This window comes from Echinops telfairi, unplaced genomic scaffold (genome assembly GCF_000313985.2).
Source record: "Echinops telfairi isolate 266 unplaced genomic scaffold, ASM31398v2 ScPeMD7_2565;HRSCAF=3150, whole genome shotgun sequence".
In the NCBI taxonomy this organism is placed as follows: Eukaryota; Metazoa; Chordata; class Mammalia; order Afrosoricida; family Tenrecidae; genus Echinops; species Echinops telfairi.
This window is the reverse complement of record NW_022106463.1, coordinates 12,057,619-12,070,971: the sequence shown is the minus strand read 5'-3', so window position 1 is coordinate 12,070,971 and position 13,353 is coordinate 12,057,619. Positions and strand designations below refer to the sequence as shown.

Below are 13,353 nucleotides of genomic sequence, written 5' to 3'. Positions count from 1 at the left end.
ATGTATTTACATATGTACACTGCTATATTTATACCTGTATCCATAGCTTTGCTTCCTAGATCTTTTCTGTTTCCTTTCACCTTCCTCCTTTCCCACCATCACACCCTTCCTCTGCCTCTTAGCAATTCCTTTTAGCTAGACTGCTGTTGCTCCAGCACACCAGGATCTCTCCGTCCTCCTTGGTGTGGATCTAATTCCCTAGTTGCTCCCCTGTCTATGGTGTTGTTTGCTCACTGCTCCCTTCGCCTGCCTCCTTCTCCCCACAAGACCCTGTGGAACTGCTGGTCCTATTGCTTTCTCCTTGGGCTTGTTTCCCATGCCCCTCTCTTCATTTTATGGTCTAACAATAGGAGCACCAGGTGGGTGGTCCACCTGGACGCCATCTTGACTCCTGACATTTGTAGTTCTTTACTACCCTCTCTCTTTGGGTGTAGACTGCCCTTCTGATTGGAAATGGTTGGCTATTCTAACATCAGGGTGAGTTCAGTTCCAGACATGAAGTGGGTCTAAGGGTAAACGTTTTAGGGTCTTAATAGTCTCTGTGTGTCCAGGGAAACTGGTCTCTTTTAAGAATTTTTGTCCTGTTCCACAGTCTCCTTCCACGCTACCTAGGACCTTTAATGGGTTATTTGTCAGAGGAGTTGTGAGCGGTAGCCGAGTACCCTCTAGTTCTTCTGGTTGCAGCTACTTTTCAGTAGCGCTACAGTTATGCTGTCATGTGCGCTCCCCATTCATGGAGATAGACAAGGGTATTGAAAAGAAAAACAAACAGGTCAGGTTAGATAAGGTCCATGTATCATCAAACTTTTCTAATTTTGACACTCCTACCCTGAACAAATAGAAACACACACACACACACACACACAAACACACACACACACACAATGTAGCTGTGAAATGAAAACAAGTCCAGTGTGTGGAGAACCAGAATAGCAGGCTAATGTGTTGGCTGTGAAGAACAGAGTACAATTGCGTTTCCTGTTAAGTGCATTGACGAGCTGATACCTTACCTGTTAAAGAGCCTTACACACCCTCTAGAGCAGTGGTGCTCAACTTTCCCAATGCCACGACCCTTTCATACAGTTCCTCGTGTTGTGGTGATCCCCCGACCATAAAATTATTTTCATTGCTACTTCATATCTGTCATTTTGCTACTGTTATGAATTAGGCGACCCCTGTGAAAGGGTCATGCAACCCCCAAAGGGGTAGTGACCCACAGGTTGAGAACCGCTGCTCTAGAGGTACCTCAATCAAAACTCCTCACATTTGCAGTCCTCAGAAGGCACGTAGGCCTGATTACATGAATTCTCACCACTGGAATCCTGTGGACTGTAGAGCTGGTAGTTGTAAAATATCATCAACCCTTTGACTCGCACAAGCAGTGAGGACACAGAAGGTCAGCACACCGCACTCCTGGTGTTAGAACGTCATTGTGCAGCCTAGCAGCTGCAGCACAAATAGGCTAGGGATGAAGGGAGCTCATGAGGTCACCATAATGAATCCTGGTTTCACAGCATCACAGCAATCTTTGAGCTAGTGCCACATTCGAAAGTCTTTTACACATATTTTAAAGCCATCCAAAAGCCCACCTTCCATTCCAACATTATATTCATGATAAAGTATTACAATTTTTTTTAGCGACTGTGATATTAATGGATTTGAAAAAAGCTGTCATGTCAGCACACTAGCTCATTTATTCCTCATGGCTCTCCTCCTTCCATTTCAGGCCCCAAAACCAAAAAACAAGAAGTTGAACACATCAGAGTAGGCTCGCTTAATGAAAAAGCCCACTTTTATTACCTAAACCCATGCAAAACTGTGGGGGCAGGTGAAAAGGACAGATACTTTACACTGGCTCTAGGGAGAGACAGGAGGCCTGAAACTTTACTGAGATGTTTCTCACACACCTGAACGCCCCAGAAGAAAAAAAAAGCATCTCTGCAGAACAGATGGATCTTGAGACACCCCGTGCATGACCCAGCTGGGCTCACTGTCCCCTGCAACTCACTGAACTGCTGAATTCATTAAAGGACCAAGCCTCGTCCAGGATTCCATGAACAGTCAGTCCCTTGTACAAAGCATCTCTGTTCCCTCCATTTTCTGCTCATTTTAGACCGACACAGAAAAGACTCCAGTTGTCCAGGGGAGCCAAGAGAACTTTGTAGGGATCTGGATTGGTGTCCTCAAACACAGCCATCCATCTTCAGACAGGCTAAAAGGTCATGTCATTCGACACGGAGAACCAAGGCTCAGGGTGGGGATCTGAACACCTCATGACGCCAGCCCTGAGGGTCACATAAGGAAGGTGATCCTGGCATCCAACCTTGAAAACCCTCATCAACGGAGGGGACCAGCCAAGGGACAGGAATGTAGGATGTGTCCCAGGCCACTGAGGAACTTCAGGGAGCAAAGCATATGGACCCCCAATAGTCCTTACCTAGTTTACCTCTTATAGTTTCAGTACCCAGGTCTTGATAGTACTCACCATTTCCTGCCCAGCCTCTGGTATTGTAAGAGAATGTGCGCTGTAAGCCCAAGAGGCCCTTCAAGGAGACAGGTGGGCGTGGAGTTGGAATCTGGAGGCAGTGTGGAAGCAGGTGAATGTGTGGTCCAGAGCAAGCCAGAGCACTTAAAGTCACCATATATGATGTCATGGAAGCCCAAGAGGGTCACCCTTGTTTCCCAGCTGCCAAGAGTGGATCAGCTCTCTGGGCCTCACATCTGGGGCCTGAAATGGAAGGAGAAGACAGTGCTGAGTAATGGGGGAGTGCCAGGATCCTGGCCTTCCCAGAGCTCTGTCCTTCCATCAGACACAAGGCCAGGCTCCATGCTGAGGGTATCCCCAGTTATGAGACATCCCCAGTGCACTCTTGAATTTTTCATGCAGCTTCCAGCAGCAAAAGGAGTAATTTCCTCATTCCAAAGCAGGGGAGGCATCCAGGTTGCCCACGGGGAAACACGTCCTCCAGGGATCCTGAGGCCTAAGGCTTAGGCTGAGTATTTACCTGGGAGGTTAAGGATTCACCTTTGTACAACACCCATGCTTTTATTTTTTATCAACATGGACACATTTTCCAAGTACCAGTCAATGAACTCATCCAGTATCTCTGGTTCTTACTTAGGTCCATTCACAGGTCTTCAGTTGTACTGTTTTTGAAAAACTTTTTTTTTTTTTCATTTTTAGCACAGTAACTCATGATTAGTATTTTTTCTGTCGATTTTATAACTAATATTCCATTCCTTCTTTTGAGTATTTCCATTTCATTTATCTTTTTGTTTCATTTTGCTTACTTTTCAATATCCGGTCACATCAACACCAGTTCCCAACCTTTCTAGACATCCAGAAAGGTTCTTGAGCACATTCCTTTCCATCTCGGAATCATCAATCAACCAAAAGCATCAGAGAATCATCCAGAGCTTTCTCTGTGGATCAACTCTGATCTATCTCCCTTTTTCTCTTCCTTTCTGCCCCACTCAATGGAATCCCTTATTTGCTGGCCTCGGGGCAAAATGCTCTCCCTTCTCTTAGCTCCCCCAACCTCTGACTTGTTCTGTGCTCATCACAGGAGGTAGGCACCACCCCAGCACCCTACACATATGACCGGCGTGTGTGGAGAAAGGTCTGGAGTGGTGGCCCATGTGTCAACACACAGGCATCTCCTAGGTAGAGTGTGGCTTACTGACAAAGCTCCTCAAGAGGGACCCTCAGACTCTGAGGAACAGGAAATGAGTGTCCCTGTAGTGGCCTTGGTCAGGGCAGAGGGACCTCGGAACTGGGCCCCAGGACCTGAGGGCTCCCTTTTTCCTGCTTCTCCTAGATCATCCTATGAGGGGAGCCATCATGACAGCCTTCCTGAAAGGCTTGGGGTTGTCCTCCGCAGGGCTAGTGATGACCAGGGCCAGGCCACGTGTGAGTTAAAACAGCAAGGGAGGGCACAGGCAGTGAGGTAACTGGGAAGGATCCGGAAAGAGGATACATCAGCAGCTCCCCCTCCTCAGCCGAGATCCGAATCCAGAGAAGCTGTTAGGTTGCAGGTGGCTCACTCTTGGGGACCCGTCTTGGCTCCCCTCTCTGAGAGGGAGGAGAAGCGAGCAGGGCCCTGTTCTCATGCCCAAGCCGGAGGCTGCAGACCACACCACACCCAGGGCTTGAAAAAAGGGGCCCAGCAAACGGAGTGTGGGGGAACGCTGTGCCAGAGGACAGGAGGGGCCACAGGGACAGGAAGGTGGGCTGCAGATCCTGCCCTTCCCACCCTTGGGAAGCTTTGCTGCAGAAGCTTGGAGACCAGAGGTGCCCGTGGCAGGTAGGGGTGGGGATGGAGGAGAGGGCGGGGCGAAGGTCTCCTAACAAGTAACCTGCAGAGGCAAGGTTACAACTGCACAACCTCCTCTTCCCCCGTGCCTCCCCCTATGTGTGCATGCCACCACGCAGGTTCACTTCAGGATGCTCACTACCCCCATCAAGGAGCTGGTAGAAGAAGCCCCGCCTCCCTGCCTACCCTCAGTTGGTCCTCTTGCTCTGAAATTCTCCCAGGAAAGTGTTAAGGGACAGAAAAGCCCAGAACAACACAATGTAGTAGTGGACACGTGGGGCCCCTCTCATGACACAAGGCATGCACCAAAAGTCAGAAATGATCCCCGGGGCCATCAGACGGCAAGCCTCTGGTGACATTTGCTGGAACTTAAGTACAGCCTTTAAAAAGAAGTGGCTTCTGTGGTTTGTAAACTTGGAACAAGCAAGGTGATTTCACAGCACCCAAAGAGCCCATGTTCTATGGGTTTCTACTGCTCTCCTGGGCGGGGGTAGATTCTGCAATATCCCTGTGTTAGCCCTGGTAGACTAGAGAAACAAATCTAGGGAGACTCATAGGTGTATAAAAAGGAGCTTTATATACAAGAGCAATTGACTATTGAGACAACATTCCATCCCAGTCCAGATCAAGTCCCTAAGTCCAATATTAGCCCATATGTCTGATACCAATCTAGAAATTCATTTTCAGACTCACAAAACACCTGCAATGAGGCTGAATGCAGGAAGATCACAGGCCAGTGGGTAGAAAGTCTTGTGGATCTGGTGGCAGTAAAGTCAGCTCAGCACTGGCAGGGGTCTCCATGTGGCTTCTCTAGCTCCAGGGCTCTAGTGTACCTCCATGTGTCTTGTCAGCAAGCCTGCCTCGCAGGGAGTGAGCGTGTGTCCTGCATCCAAGGAGTTTTTTATCTCCTTACCAGCTCCAAATGAGGTCATCAAGCTGCGACCTGATTACCAAGCTAAACTCTACCCCTTCCTCTTAAGTCTCAAATTGACAACAGATTATGTAACTACCAGAGACCACCCCTATTATGGTACCAGGAGTGGGGTGCTAGAGAAACAAATAAAGATGGGGAGTGGATGTTTGTTTGACCTCGGCCTCATAGTAGTTTTTCTTCTTTGGGTATCTGGAGGTCAGAGATGGCCATGCAGTTTACTGGGCCGTTTTCTGGAAAGATATGGGAAGTTAAAGTTCTGATTATCTTGTTTGGTTATAGTCTTTGGTTATTGCTGTGTGAAATGGCAAACATGAACGTGATTAATGTATATTTTGAGCTTAGGGGACAAAATCGCCCCTTGAATTTCTCAGAGCTGCTTAGCAAAAATGACTGACAGAAAGCCTGGCCCCAGCTTGATGCTGTCAGAAACCTAATCCCATATTTTGTATCAATAGAATAGCTTAGATAAAGATTAAGATAAACTAAATAAGGATTGAACTTGACTGGTTTAAAAATTGAGATTAGTATCTGATTCCACTTGTCTTGAGCCACTAAAATTTGATCTTTCGATGGGTTTAGGACATGCCTACAAAGAAGGGTCTGAAAAGATAAGCCCTACCCAGTGCTTTGGAGTACTCAGGACATTTGCATGCAAGAGACTTGCTTGGGGGCAGTTGGCAGATGGACGAAAAAGGAACTCTGGCCTTTGGAATTTTGTGCCTGAGGCTGGAAAAATCTGGAACCTTGAAGAAAACAACTCTCTAGGACTGAACATTAAAGGAAGCCTGTGGGCAAGCGGAAATGTTTGCTAGGTGACCACCTGTTCCACTTGTTGAGTGGAAGTGGAATAAGTGAAGCAATAAAGAGACGAGGTGAGTCTGGCCTGACACCTGCGGACCTGGTTCACAGGAACTAGAGGAGAAGACTAGAGTGGGTTGACTGAAGTTCATGACCTAGCGCAAGGGAGCTGGGGTTGACAATTTGTGACAGGCTCATGGTCTAAAGGCAAGGAAGCCAATGGACACCCTGTGGAGGCTAAGAGAGGCAGCCCACATCGAGTTGACCAGAACTTGACCAGATAAAGAGAAGATTTTTAGCCTGTGAACTGGCATTTTGCAGTTGACTTTATGGATGGCCTGTCCTGATTTGACTTTGCTTATGGATGTGGATTTCACAAGGTTCCAACTGGAATGAAGATTCTTCACTTCAAAGAATATTATTGTCTCTTCAGAGCACTGGGTTGATGTAAAAGGGAAGTATAGAAATTGGATACTCAAAATTGGGGGGATAAAGGCATGAAGTGGTTGGCTTATGAACTTTCATAGGTGGGGGAATATATTCATAATTATAGGATACGGTATAGGTATTACTTAACTGCAATTGCTAGGGATAGGATATTTGTTTTGTCATTTATAGAATATTATGCTTAAATGAGGTGGCACATATTGAATTGTATGCATTTAAGTTTTATCCTGTTAAGTACAAATATGATTTTATTATTGTTTGTTTGAAAATTATATATGGCTAAAGAGTTATGTGAAAGTGTCAAATTGACAAGGGTGGTCTGAGGTAATTACATCACCTGTTGTCAATTTGAGATTTACAAGTGAAGGGGTGGAGTTTTGCCTGGCAATCAGGTCACAGCTTGATGATCTCATTTGGAGCCGCAAAGGAGATAAATAGCTCCCTGGAGGCAGGACACACGCTCACCCCCTGCAAGGCATGCTTGCTGACAAGACAATGAAGTTACATTAGAGCCCTGGAGCTGAAGAAGCCATGTGGAGACTCCTGCCAGCGCTGAGATGCCTCCACTGCCACTGGATCCACAAGACCTTTCCACTCACTGGCCTGTGATCTTCCTGCATTCAGCCTCATTGCATGTGCTTTGTGAGTCTGAAGAGAAATTTCTAGATTGGTATCGGACATATGGGCTACTATCAAACTTAGGGACTTGATCTGGACTGGGCTGGGATGTTGTCTCAATACTCAATTGCTCTTTATATAAAGCTCTTTTTTATACACATATGAGTCTCCCTGGATTTGTTTCTCTAGTCTACTGGGACTAACACAATCCCCCACTTTCCCTGTGGTAGACCTTCTCCTAAGTTTGTGTCCTAGTCTGAAGGCAGTGGCTAATTTGGGAATAAAAGACTGTTTAACAGGAGGGTGGCAACAGGGCAGGACTCTGAGGGAATGGTCATTTCCATGAGACAGGCTAAGGGAGGAGGGGGAAAGAGGGTGGCAGACAGGCAGGAAGCTAATGGGGGTGGGGGCGCGGCCTTCTCGTTGAGGCAGCTTAAGGGAGGAGGAGGGTTCTGGAGCCAGAAGGATTGCATGCCCAAGAGTATATAAGATTGTGAGAGAGCATATTATCCCCAAGATTATATGAGATGTGAGAGATATATTCCTCCCTCAGTCTGGTTCTGGTCACCATGGGATGGGTGAGCACTTGCATGTCTCGTCTGTCCTTTCTTTAATTTACCTGTCAATTACATGACTGCCACCTTGTCAGAGTAACCAGCCTCTAACAACTGAGGAGTCCGTAGGCACAAGTGTACAGTTATAATATATAAAGATCATAGTAGTTAAAGAAGATAGGAAAGATAAGAGTAAGAATAAAATAAAGGAGTCAGACACATTTCATAGTAGCATGCTCACCTCCGGGATGGCCATGATCTCAGCCGCCAGGTCCATGTAGAGAGAGAGAGTCTTTATTGTCTTGGGATATTTATAGGTAGCCATAAAACATGCATATTCAGTAGTTACATACGTCACAAAATGGGTGGTGACCACAGTAAAGTTCCTGAGCTCACAGGTGAGGAAACCTAATACCTGCCTTGGAGGAAGGCATGAGGGGAGATGGGTGCTGTGGTGGGAGGAGATGATGAGGATGTTTGCTTCTACAGGGAGACAGAATCAACCATGTGCTCACTTTAAGGCAGCATAGCTGTTGGGGGAGAATCTGTGGGAATGATATTTAAAGCAGAATAATGTACTTGGACTTTATCTCTAACTTACCAAAGTGATGGCTGTCCTACCGTGAAATACTAGCTTTCCAGATTCCCTCTGCTATAAGTTAGGTAATATAGTCCTAGTCATATTACCCTCAGTATTAGTTTTCCACAGAGGCTGGCCCCCCACATTACTTAAGAGGTTACAAATAACAACTCAACAAAAAGAAGGTAAGCCACCATGTGCAAAGGACATGAATAGGCATTTCTCTGAAAAAGACATACAAGTGGTAATAAGCACATGAGATGATGTTCAAAGTCATTTGAAATAATGTAGAACCAGTAAAATGTAGAAAGGAACTCAAGTCCAAAAGAAACCCGCTAACTGGTTGTGGTAGTTACATAATCTCCTGTTACCTGGCGAAGGAGTGGAGTCTGGCCTGTCAATCAGGTTGCAGCTTGATGACGTCATGTGGAGGCGCCACAGAGATAAATAGCTCACTGGAGGCCAGATGCACACACACTCTCTGTTTCATATTCCTATGACAAGACACATGGAATTATGCTAGAGCCCTGGAGCTGGAGGAGCCATGTGGAGACCCACGCCAGCACTGAGATGCTTACACCACCACTGGATCCACAAGACTTTCCATCCACTGGCCTGTGATCTTCCTGCATTCGGCATTGTTGCCTGTGTTTTATGAGTTTGAAGAGGACTTTATAGATTGGTATTGAACATTTGGGCTACTATTGGACTTATGGACTTGATCTGGACTGGGCTGGGATGTTTTCTCAATATTCAATTGCTCTTGGATATAAAGCTCTTTCTTATACACATATGAGTGTCTGTGAATTTGTTTCTCTAGTCCACCCAGACTAACACACTGGTCAAACAGAGACAGGAGGAACCCCAAGAATATGATCCTCCATTGGCCTGCCATCCAGAACTGCACTCACTTTTGCTTTAGGACTGTTAGCCGCCTCGGATCCAAAGCACAGTGTTCGTCCAAGGACAGAGGTCAGGGGGTTAGGAAAGAGGAGAAATGGGAAGAAGAGGGAGGAAGTAGGGCAAGCAATGATACATTGAGGGGGTTACAATGGAAGATAAATTGTTAAATATAGAACTATGATCTGCTCTGTAAACCTTCACCTAATTCACACACACAAAATTAAAAACCAAAAAATCCAAAGTCATTAGTAATTAGGAAAATACAAATCAAAACAAAAATGAGATACCACTTCCTACCAAGAATGATGGCTACTCCTAATGGCAGTAATTTAAAATGGTATTGCCCCTTTGGCACATGTTGTAGAAACACCTCAAAGGGCTAGATGCCAGTGGGGGTACAGGTAGACTCCCAGCTCCCAGACTAGACACTTCATATGGTGCCATCACTTGTTTGACACTGGGGGCTTGGGTGATACAATGAATCGGAACAGGTCTCAGTGGAGCTTTCAGACCAAGATGGACGAGGAAGAAAGGCATGGTGACCTGTTTCTCAAAATCCAACCACAAAATTCCCAGAATCACAATGGCCCATTTCATTTCACAGTGTGAGGGTAACTATTGGTCACGACGACGACGAGCAGCTGAAAACAGTACCATAAAATACCAAGAAAAGTACCTTACAACTAATCTAATGGCATTAGATTAATGGATTAATTTTAAATAATGTTAAGTGCGATAATTATGCATTTATTCTTATACAAACACAGTGTAAAGAGTGATCAACAGTATGACAAATTATTGAGAATGACAGTCATGCCAACCTTAGGTGTGAGTCTTGAGCGTAAACACCAGGATATTATCATGTTGGGCAATTACTGTACAAAAATCTAGAGTAATGAGAAGATGAAGGGTAGGCGATCAATTCAAAATTCAATTATGAAGGGCAGGTTAGTTGGAGTACCTGGCTTTGTGTGTCGCTCTCATCACCGATGGAAGTAATTTACCATGGTAATTCTCCAATGCACAAAATTCCAACCAATATCCAGATACTCTCAATACAGAATTACAATCTCATTGGTCAGGTAAGAATGTTTTTGTTTGTGAGTGACAAAACACCTGGAAAATGGAAAGAATTGTATCAGTTTATCCTCTCATATAACAGGAAGCCCAAAGGTCACACTTCAGAACGGGCCAGATGTTCTATGCAGGTTTTCCTGCCCACTCTACCTCCATTACACAACCCTCACATCCTCATTGTGCTAGGTTGGCTGCTATATGACAAGGAAGAAGGCGGGAGGATTTTTTTAGGCTTTGCATCGTTTTCACAGAAATCTTAACACTAGATGACGTTTCTACCCTATGAGGAAGTCCATTGTCAAATTATTGCAATGAGAAGCGGGGCACTGATGTTCAATGGTAGAAGTCCAGCACTGGAGGGCTCCAGTCTTGGCCAAGGCACCTCATGCTCACCCACCCCGTCCGTGAGTGGGCCTTGCCTGCTGTTCTGCTGCCAAGCAGATGTCAATGGAACTGCCTGACTAAGAAAAGCTTAACCATCTACTTCCAAATATGAAAATTGGCCCAGGAACTTCAACAGTCATTTCTCCAAAAAGATAGCCAAATGTCTAATAAGCACATAAAGTGATTCTCAATGTCAACTAGTCTGTGTGTGTATGTTGCTCTCTCGTCTCTCTCAATGAGTAGAAAGCTATGTATCTCTCCCAGGGAGCAGCTGGTGATTTTGAACTGCTGACCTTGTGGTTGGCAGCTCAAGCACTACACTACCAGGGCTTCCCATCAAGTCATTCACTACCACTGAGTCCATGCCGACTCACAGCGAGCCTACAGGACAGGGTAGAACTGCCCCTGTGAGTTTCTGAGACTAACTGTTTACGGGAGGAGAAAATCCAGTCTTTCTGCCTTGGAGCAGCTGGTGGTTTTGAACTGGTGACCTTGTGGATGGAAGTCCAATGTGTAACCACTACACCGCCAGGGCTCCGATCTAGTCACTGGGGAATTGTAATCAAAATGGCATGAGATACTACTTCATGGCGCTGCAGATGGCTATTATTTTTAAATGGAAAAAAAACCATGTTGGTGAATACGTAGAGAAGTTGGGATCCTCTCACAGTATGGGTGAGAATATAAAATAAGACAAAACTGAAACCCAAACCAAACTCACCGCCATGGAGTCGATGCCGACGCAGTGACCCCATATGGCATTACCACTGTGCAAATCATTGTGACAGTTGTTCCACAAGTTACACACCGAATCACCATATGGCACGCACATCCACTCCCAAGTTGTCACTGAGAACCCATGACCCGCTCCTGTGAAAACTGCTGTTAGATGAGAGTCAGCTCAGACCCACAGAGACCTGACAGACAATAGAACGCAACACTGCGTGGCCCTGCACCACCCTCACCATTGTCCTCATGTCCAAGCTCACTGTTGCTTCCACTGTGTCCACCTATCTTGTGGTGGGCTTCCCCTTTCGGTGCCCCTCTACTTTCCCATGAAGATTACAGCCCAGAAAACCCTGGGGAGCACTTCTCCCCATCGAATGGTGTCACCATCAGTTTGAACCAATTGAAGGGCACGAATACAAACTGAACCTCTACTAAAAGGTTCATCAGGTATGATCGTAAAATGAGCCAGAAAGAATATGCCTGCTATTTTCAAATAGGGGCATACCTGACCATAGGTATCCATTCATCTACTGGATATCATGTTGTCTGTGAGTAGAAATAAAATCGTGATACAATTGCAAAACAGAGGGAGATTAAGGAAATAACAGAACTTTCGCAGTGAAATAAAAAGCCAAAATCAGAGAGTGGAACAACAGTAAACAAATTCAAAACCAAAAGATAGTTTATATGCTTAGAATACCATTCCAGGAAAAGTTTTCTATAATCACTATGATTGCTGGTAACAGAGCAGGTTAAATCATCATCCTCTTAAAGAATAAAGTACTCAAAGCTGAAGAATATGATCAAAGTAGTGAATTTGAAGAAGTGTTTCATTAGAAAACATGATATCAAAAAGGGAAGGATTTAAAAATGAATACTGATTTTACAAAGACAGTGAAAAAGAAACCTAAAATTCCTAATTAAAAATTGAGTAAACCACCATGCTGATCGCAGCCCAACATGTAACCACGAGCCAAGCAAAAATTGCTACAATGCTGCCCAGCTCCTGAGTAGCAAGGCGCATCCATGCACTCCCAGCCAGAGTGTACACCCAGGCAAGTAGGAATCCAGAGCTAAGCCCCTAACCACGACGGCCCCAATCTCAAAATGTAGCCAAAATGTGGTGTGTGGGTCATCTAGTCTTGCAAATAATTCAAAATTAGCTGCTCTGTGGGGGGCCATGCAGGGGGGATGAAAAGCAGACGCATATCCCGACGCAAGTGATGGCCTTCCCTGGAAGGTTTCCACGGTCTAACCTGTGGATTCAGGGTGCACTGGCTGGTGTGGCAGAGTTCGACTACCTTCAATGGCTCCTTTTCACCCAGAATAGGGCCCAGACCCCCAAGTCATCGCCCTGGGGGCCACCCCTACCTAAACAACCCTGCGGTAGTACAGTCTGCTAGTAATCCCGAGGGTGTCGGAACGTTTGTGGAGAAATCCACGCGCTGACATTCCATTCTTCCAGCCAGCAGAGTCCCGACTTCCTTCCCTAGTCCGCCCACCACTCTTTCCTGGCCTGGCCCCTGCGCAGTGGGGAGGAGAAAGGCTCAGACCTCCTGCCGTCTCAGGGCTGGGGGCGCTCAGAGGCAGGGTCCTGTCTTGTCCAGTGCTCCCCCAGGCCCCTCGGGAACCCGGACTCCGACCCCGGACTGGAAGGCGCCGCAGGGCACCCCGGAGGATCGGCCCACCGGGCTGCACCTTCCCGCACCGGGCCTCCAGTCCAGGCTGCCCAGGCTCCCGCCCCTGCCAGGCAACCCGCAGCAGACAGCAGACCCGAGTCCGCACTTACTGAACCCCGCCGGACAGTGAGTGACCTCGCCCGCCGGTCAGTTCGGGCTGTGCCTGCCTCGGACTCTACAAATCGGGCGCTGGACTCTCACCTGGGCGCAGGACGCCCCTCCGCCCCAGTGCCCCAGCCAGGCACAGGTAGGAGGACTCGCCTTGTCTGAGCCTGCGCTTCCCTCGCAATGACGTCTCCGCAGCCCCACCCCCAGAATGAGTCTCCGCAGCCCCACC

General features: G+C 46.7%; 1 long non-coding RNA gene across 3 annotated transcripts; it reads right to left on the bottom strand.

The window, feature by feature from the left end:
• Positions 1-2,490: 2,490 nt before the first annotated feature.
• LOC123522128 lies at positions 2,491-13,253 on the bottom strand. 3 transcript variants are annotated; one of them, XR_006680428.1, is made up of 3 exons: positions 11,330-11,886; positions 10,109-10,263; positions 2,491-2,728 (listed from the first exon to the last, which is right to left on the bottom strand). It is a non-coding gene; the product is annotated as an uncharacterized LOC123522128 (long non-coding RNA). The 3 variants fall into 3 exon arrangements; XR_006680429.1 differs by lacking the exons at positions 2,491-2,728; positions 11,330-11,886 and adding exons at positions 8,700-8,738; positions 13,218-13,253; XR_006680427.1 differs by lacking the exon at positions 2,491-2,728 and adding an exon at positions 8,700-8,738.
• Between the last annotated feature and the right edge of the window lie 100 nt (positions 13,254-13,353).